At 38.7% G+C, this 8,876-nt stretch overlaps 1 pseudogene; it reads left to right on the forward strand.

Moving 5' to 3' along the window:
- Positions 1 to 1,165: 1,165 nt before the first annotated feature.
- Positions 1,166 to 1,722, forward strand: LOC118022451 (annotated as a pseudogene).
- The last annotated feature ends 7,154 nt before the right edge of the window (positions 1,723 to 8,876 follow it).

Consider the following 8,876-nt stretch of genomic DNA (forward strand, 5'->3'; position numbering starts at 1 on the left):
TCCTATATCTTAAAATTGCTGGCATATTCCCAGATATTGTGTCCATTAGATTGAAGAAGATGCAAAAATGTTAATTGTAGAAAACAAAATAATAAGGAGAGAGAGAAAAAAACTGTATATATACAGCAAAATTATTAGTAGTAAAATTATCAGAGAAGAGCAATAGTATTTTTGTTTATTTGCTTTCCTTTGTTGCATGTTTGCTGGAATAGCTTTTAAATGTTAAATATATGGAATAAAAAATAAATATATAGAATAAAATATGATAATATTAACTGGTCCTCTCCTCCCTACCTCACACACAGTATTTCCCTCATCCCTTTGGTCCTTCACCCCTTCAGGTAGTTAAGTTTATTTGTAGATATTTTTTATATGAGGGAAGGGATGTGACAACAAAAGGCAGTGTTCTTTCTGCCTCTTTCTGGCTTTTGAGTTTCAAAACACTCAAGAGCTCAATGAATGGAAAGGACTCATGGTGTGGGTAAAATATTTTAAATAAGACTTCATGAGTCAGAGCAAATATTCCTCATCCTTTATTTCCCACCCCACCCTGGGCCTCAGACTAATGACAAACAAAATCCTCAGGTTGAAAGGAGAAATGAACATCAGAGATAAGCTATGAGACAAGTAGGATGGTTTTAAAACCTGGTTCCAAAATTCTTTGACATGCTCCTCCTATTGAGAGGTAGGGGTCTAGGTCCCCTTGCCTTGGATCTGCTTGGGCTTTTGGTTTCTACAACCAAGAGAGTATGGCAGAAGTAACTAGTGTGACTTCTAAGGGTGGCCATAAAAGGTATTTTACCTTATTTTCTAAAACAAGGGCTCTTGGTGCCAGAAACTGCCATGTAAGAATCATGGCTCCCCTGAAGCCACCATGCTCTGAGGAAGCCAAGCAACATAGAGAGGTCATAGTCAGAGCTCCAGTCAGCAGCCCTTGTCTTCAAGCTCTCCCCACCCAGGCTCCAGACGAGTGAGTGAATGCATCCTCAGATGATTCCAGCCCACAGCATTGAGTGTCCCCAGCTGAGGACGAGACACCGCAGAGCAGAGCCAGCATACCTGCTGTGCCCTGTCTAAATTCTCAACCTATCAAATTCTATGAGATAATAAGAAGTTATTTAGGTACACATGGGGTAGAGCCAGCCAGGAGGCAGGAGAGGCCAGAGCTGTCATTCTGGGCAGCCCACTCGAGGATGGCTCCCAGTCTTCTGGAAAGTGCTCGGCTTGGGGAAAGCAAACCCTCGCCTTGCTCCTTTTCAATTGAGAGCATTTTAGGATTGGACCAGAAGAAAGACTGTGGGCAGACACCTGCAGCTCCTCAGGGAAAGATGTTAACCTATGTGTGCATATCCCGAGCCTTTCTAATGGGGTCTCATTCCCTTGTACTGTGGATCACCCAGTACCAGAAGAAAGATTTTTGAAATACGAAAATTACTTTTCAGCCTCAGAAAGACTGTCTTTGAAAAGAGAGCTGAGTTGGTATAGAGGCCGGAGACCCAGAACTGCTTTTACTCAAAACCAGATTGAAGTGTTGGAAAACGTCTTTAGAGTTAACTGCTACCCGGGCATTGATATCAGAGAAGACTTAGCTCGAAAATTGAATCTAGAGGAAGACAGAATCCAGATCTGGTTCCAAAATCAGCGTGCAAAGCTGAAAAGGTCCCATAGAGAATCACAGTTTCTAATGGCGAAAAAAATTTCAACACAAATCTCCTGGAATAGATAGAAACTAAATACGTGAGATTATCTTACAATTGCAGAACATGAAGAATCAATGGAAATATCAAGTGTTAAAAACGTGTTTTCTTTTCTGCATTTAATCTAAGTGTTGTCATTTTTTCCCTAAAATATATTGTAAATATTTACTGTTATAACATGGTACCTATTATACTTGGCACTTTTAGTTACAATAAAGGCCTTTCCTATATATTTTAACAAAATTTTCATAAAAAGCCAGCTATTTTTTAAGTGAGCAAATTTAATCTAATTAATTAGTTCGTTAAAACTCATGACTAGGTGATTCCACAAGCTGGATTCAATTTGCAAAATAATTCAAGTAAAATAATCTGAAGAACGGCACAAAGATCTGATCTGTTTCAATTACTTTTCTTCAAGTGCATTTTGAAACATGATTATTAGGTTCTCTTAATTTCTGGCACGAAGCAGTGAAAATTTCTCACCATCAATACAAATCCTTCTAGCATGCTAGTTTCAAGTTTGTTTTTTTTTAAGCAAAATCATAATGGCAAGGTAGAGATAGAAAGGTATCAGTTGTCATATTCATATATATTATATTGCAAAAAGACTCAAACTGGAAATAAATGCAAATTTTTAAAATAAAAAAAAATAAGAAGTTATTTAAGCTGCTAAATTTTAAGTTGATTTATTATGAAGCAATAGTAGCTGGAACAGAGATTGTTTCTCTATTTCTCATGAAAGATAAACCTCTCGGATGTGTCTATAGAATCTGGGAGCAAAAGAGACTTGTGTGCATCTCTAGGGTACAGCCCCAGGAAGACAAGTCTCCAGTGAAGAAACACTGCTGTATGTCCAGGCATAAAAGGCCAGAGATAGCCTCACAGAGTTGCCCTGGTCTCTGTGGCACAGAGGGACCTCTATATATCCCCAAATAGCATGGAGGTAAGAGAGAGAACTGCTAGATCTTTCAGAGCCTGAGGATGTGCCCTAGAGGGGCCTGGGTACCTTTTTTAGCCCTGCAAAGCCTATACACAATTCTGAAGTAAAGAGGTAGCCTTTAAGTGACTGATCAATATTTTGTCACCCTGTAGAATGGAGGTATAAGACAGAAATTATGTTGAATTATTGTAAAATTAAGACAATAATCTTTCTTATACTCTCAAGTGTGTGTACTGAGATACATTCTCTCTCCTTGTGCCTGTGGTATCACCTTATTGTTCCACCAAAATTCTACTTCAGTTCACTTCCAATGTCACCAACTGCTTGACCACCACTATTATGAGTACCCTGATCAAGTATATTCAATGATCCAACATTGTCAATTTATTCCTAACTCCTTGGCATAAACTTTTATCACCACCTGGCCCTACTTACACATGCAGCCCATTTCATAATACTGTCTACTAAAACCTCAGTACCATTAAACCCTTCTGAACTCCCATAGGCCATATTCTTTCTGACTTCCATGCTTTTTTGTGTACTATTACTCTCCCTTTCTAGACTGTCCTTCCCTCTTTTCTACAACCAGATCATGTATGCCTGATAATCCTAACAAAATCCTCTCATCTATCAACACCCAGCACCAAAATTACCTTATTTGTGTAAGCTGTGTCATTACACCCAGGCTAAGCAGAGTTAGCCATTCCCTTTTTTATTTTGTTATATTTTTTTATTTTTTAAAGATTATTTATTTATTTATTTTATTTGAGAGAGAGCGTGCACACAGAGTGAGTGAGAACACGAGTTGGGGGGAAAGGCAGAGAGAGGGAGAGGGAGAAGCAGACTCACTGCTGAGCAGGCAGCCCAATGTGGGACTCTATCCCAGGACCCTGAGATCATGACCTGAGCAGAAGGTAGATGCTTAAACTACTGAGCCACCCAGGCACCCCTGCCATTCCCTTTTTCAGTGCCCCTGTAGCATTTTTTTTCATGCTTTGGTTCTAACACTCCTCATAAGAGTATTGTAATTATTTATATCCCTCTCTCTTAGAATTCTGAGCTTCGTAAGAGCAATGTCTTCATCAAGTGTGTTGTAGTGATTGCTAAGCTATTATCCCCCAGGGAATCACACCTCTCCATATCCATCATCTTGTGTGGTTCATCCACATTGACTCTAAGCTTGGCTATAGGATTTATTTGGGGCAATGAAACACTGGTAAACGTGATTCATGCAGAGGCTTTAAAGATGCTTAGAAAGTGAAGCTTGCCTTTCCTTTCAAAGACATCCAGGCTGTCCCCCACCATGCCATTAACATAACATAAAAAAAAAAAAGGACATCCAGGCTAGCATGCTCGAAACATGGCTCAGCAAACAGCCAGCACCAACCACCAGACTCATGAGAGAGGCCCTTTGGTACTGGCCAGCTTCCACCTGACTTGCAAACTGACCATGAACCCATGAGCGATCCTAGCAGTGCCTTGAGGAGACAGATGGGCCATCCCAGCTGACCCTTTTCAAATTGCTAACACAGAGAATGTTTTTGTCCTAAGCCACTAAATTTGGAGGGGGTTTGGTATATAGCAAATCTTACATTTGACTAACTGCTCTAATAAGCAGTTAGAGCATCTTAGTGGCCTAATGCGATGAAACTTATTTCTTGTTTAATCACATTGCAATGTCGATTGACAGGATCAGGAAGAATTTCTGTACTACACAGCCATACAGGAACCCAGGCTCCTGTGTTCTTGTGATTCCTCTCTCTCTATTCCAGGTCCTTTGAGTCCTCTTCATTTACATGGCAGATGGAAAGACAGAGAGGTGAAAATCACACATGGGTTTTATTTATGGGGAAGGTCTAAAACAGGCACATGATACTTCCACTGGCATTCTGTTGGCATGAACATGGTAGAGGAGACTGGAAAATGCAGTCTAGCTGTGTGCCCCCAAAGAAGAGGAGAACACAAATACTGGTAAGGATGAATGGTTACTGCCATAGGCAGAAATGTTTTATTCTACTTTGTGTGTTCCTCAGCCTAACACAACACCTGGCTAATAATAAATACTTCATAAATACTTAGGGAATGAAAGAATGAAATGTTCGGTGATGCTGTAGTGCCTTATTTAGGATAAGATCTGAGAATTATGCATGAAGGAACATCTGTCTCATCCAGGCTCCTAAATCTTTGAAGCACTGATTTTATGATCGAGCACTCACTAATTTAAAAACCAAGCCAAGAAATAGATATTGATGTTGTACTGTAGCTGGGTTCCTAATACTGAGATGATGATATAATAGTATTTTCTTGTCCTGGAACTTGAAAGGATATCAAATCTAAAAAAACACATTGAAAGTATATTTAAAGTTAAGTCTCTGATTCCCCAAGTCTGTGTGTGTGTGCGCGCGTGTGTGCATATAACATTAGTATACTATTCAATCAAGCTACCAGTAACTTAAGCACTTTTAATGAAATATGTTACAAGTAATACAGTTAGAAAATTCATGCAATCTAGTTCACTACAATGTATGATCCCACATAAGTACAATGAATTGAAAAGCCAAAAGGTCTTTAGTTCTAGTCTTCATTCCGTTATTATGTCTTAAGTTCCTTTAGTTTCTTACTAGCTATAAATTCTAGAATTCTTTAAATCTTCCTTATAAAGTATATGTTGGAGGTGTCCTTCATTTCTCTCTACCCACAAGTGAAAACAAATACAGACCAAGCTTCTTTATTCAAACTCTACAGAATAGTCTCTTTCTTGTTTTATTTTACTTGATAAATGAGAATAGGAGTAAACAAACTGTAAGGTGTAATCTCTGAACACCAAGCATCCAGGTAAAGAAGATGACATGGGTTCCAGGCAGCATTTAACAGAGAGTCAGGGTTCAGCCATGGGGTAGAACATGAGGGGTAACTGGTAACCTTCCTTTTCTCCTTAATATCATCTTCGATGTTTGTTCATTATGATTGATTAATACATTTTAAGACATGATCTTTCCAAGCATTCTATTTCGAAATACACAAAAGATGGTTTGAGTTAACTATTATTATGTTGGCCTGACAGAGCATTTTTAGATTATCAAGTCCACTAGTAAGAGCTTTAGAGAAAGGGATGCAAACAGGAAAGTTTTAGTGAGGAAGAGTGGTGAATGTCTGCCTGCCAAGTCGGGGCCCTGAAGGGCCACCAGAGAGCAGAAGGAAGATGCTGGGCACCAGACAATGATGCCAGAAGCCCCATGCTCTTGGCTATGCCATCCCCCAGAGGAAATTAACAATAAGAACCACTGCAGCAAGTAGAAAGACCACACAGATCACAGGTAACCTAATTGGGCAAGTGGAAGGCAGAATAGGGAAGCGATGCTCTTGGTTGTGAAGAAGGCACTGTGGAATAGAGACCAGAAAAGAAACAAAGAGTGGAACAAGGATGAGTGGGAGTGGCTAAACTTAGTCATTGATTCACTTGTTTATTAGTGCATATCCCAAACTTTTTTCTTCAATATTGCCCTTCAGCTGTTGTCAGGTATACTCTCTCAGGTTAATTTCAGCCCATACCTATGACATTAACTTGTCAGTTCAGCGGAAGGAAAGTAACCCAGGTAATTCAAAGAAAAGAATAATGTACAGCATGGATATGCAGTTTGTATAAAGTTTTTACCTTTGGTGGGTTACTTTGAGGCTGTTAGGGACAGTGATAACCCAGTCCTAGAAACATCTGATATTAGGAACTGTTTTGATAATACTGGTATCACTCTGAAATTAGAGCCCATCCCTCATTTCCTTCCTATTCCATTCCTTTTCAAAAGAACTCTACAGAACAGATTAATGGTACATTGTTCTTCTATAATTCTCTGGTTATTCTCAGAGAGTCAGGGTAAATTGGAAGAGAAGAAATGCAAACCAGCTTGAGGCAGCACTGCCCAGTTTGATCAAAATGAAATGCAACCATCGTGGGTTCGAGTTTGGTGGTCCAAAACATTGGAATGTTTCAAAGACATCTAAAATGCAATGCCAGTGTTGTTTTATTTGGTTTGGGGTTTGCTATCCCTTTATGTTAAACAGGAGTTTGGAAAAATTGCACAAAAGACTCACTGTCTATTTTCATGGATGCCTACATACTAAGTAGCCAGTGTTACTGATAAAGGAAAACATCAAATAGATGTGGACAAAGTCTCCACTCACCTACCTCATGAGCTTAGAGGAGGCTGAGGGCAAATCACGTCTGATCTTTATTTAGCACACTTCTTCACAGTAGCAATCCTGTCTGAGGAACTAGATTCTGACTCTTCGAACTGCACTTAAAACAGATACTCACCTGGATCCTCCTGCAGCAGCCCCACGAATACCTGTGTTGAGTTCTTTGTGCATCAGGGTGGCTTTCCTTGAGGCTGGACCAAGGGATGAATTGAACACTATCCAGATCTCCTTAAGGAAGATACAGGTACTACCAGCTCTCTCTGAACCCTGGAAAAATACTACACTATAAACCAATTTTGGAGGAGGGGAGGTTAAGTTTAGAATACAGAACGGCAAATTATATACCTTTGTGGTTCACCAAAACATATTCTTCCAATACACTCATTTAAAATGTTTTATTTTGTTTGTTTAGCCCAGATAGCAAAATACAATCTTGTCAGTCAAGACTGACTTCAAACTGCCTGCGCCCGTTAGAAACGTTTCATTAATAACATGTGTTTACCATTGAAAGAAGTAGACTTCGTGTGCTAAGATTTTGTTTGTCAGTCATTCATTGGAACCCCACTGTTAATAGCATACAATGGTTTGTGGTTATGCCACAATTTAACCCAGGTTTAAAAATACAAACTAGAGCCCCGGTGGTCTAGCAGGAACAGGGAATGAGTGAAGGTATTGGCTCAACCTGCTTTGTGGGCTGGTGGCTTGGAATGCTTTACAAACTAATCAAATTTATTGACTATGATCCTGAGGAAAAAAAAATATCACATGCCAGGGTGTGCATCCTGGTTTGCCTGCAGTTTGGTGAGGTTCTGAAAGTCTGAAGGGGGAAACAAGGCAACTATTTGGCATTCCTTTCCCCAAAGACAAATTAGAAACAGATATCACAAAATAGGAGATTCTTTTTTCAACAGTCTAATAAGAAAAAGAGATTTTCTTTTCGAGTTTTAATTCCACTGTATGCGGAGGATAAGTAAACAGAGTTAATATTGCACTAGGCTGAATGGGCAGCAAAAATTCTATTAATTCAGTAGTTTGAACAGCAAGTGTTCTAAATGCAACACATGAAAAAGAGTCGAGTTTGCCTGTAATATCAGTTTACCTTCGTAGGGCCGACTGAAAGTTAGCTAGGATTAAACACCACTAACTACAGATGCACTCAATGCAGATATATCATCAGAGAGATCTGTGTGCAAAATGTTCGTTTAGAGCACAATGAAACATAGCTGTCTCAGCTATGGATAGAAAATGTCTTCGTATTTAGTAAACCACCTCAGTTCTATGGAAGTGAGCTGAACAATAAGTAGTTGCTCTAAGATGTTTATGAAATCTCATAGTCTTGGAAATAACACCATGATCCTAAACATTTGTGAAATCTTATATCATATGTGCTTAAAACCAATTTTCCAGTTGCTTACAGTGTATGCTTTAAAAAATATTTGTATTTCAAAATAAAACAAGATCACATTTAGAGAAAATGTAACCCATAAAAAAATTGCGTTAGCCTGTCCTTAAGTTATCTCTTTACACATTCCTACAGGAGAGATTTGATACTTTAAAATTTTTTAATGGTTTGAGGGTTTTTTTTTTTCCTTTCTTTTCATCATTATTTTTTAAGGAAAAGAACATACCTAGAGAGAAAAGTTTACTACTAGAAGAGCCATCTTCCAAGTTGTGAGTACTTAGAAAATGAAGACTAAGAGACAACATCTGTTAAATGTGCACTTTACGTTTTCAAAAGTTAAAGCTGACATTCACTTAGTCCACAAGTATAAATTGTGTGTGTGTCCTATGCGTGGCAATATGTCAAGGACAATGAAGGACATAAAGATGAATAAAACTGGATCTACCTCTGAGGAGCTGGTGTTTTGGCAAAGTACACGAACACCCAGTGGTTCTTAAATCCTTCAGTATCCGAAAGAGTAGGGTTTTGATCTCATTTTTACTCATATATGATTATTGGAGGTATTTCCTCTGACACTTATGTTTATTTTCACCAGGACTTTGTGTATAACAAAATTTTCCTGTAATTGGTTTGATGGAAATAT

The sequence above is a fragment of the Mirounga leonina genome, unplaced genomic scaffold, assembly GCF_011800145.1.
Source record: "Mirounga leonina isolate KUSES-001 unplaced genomic scaffold, KU_Mleo_1.0 Mir_176, whole genome shotgun sequence".
Classification (NCBI taxonomy): domain Eukaryota; kingdom Metazoa; phylum Chordata; class Mammalia; order Carnivora; family Phocidae; genus Mirounga; species Mirounga leonina.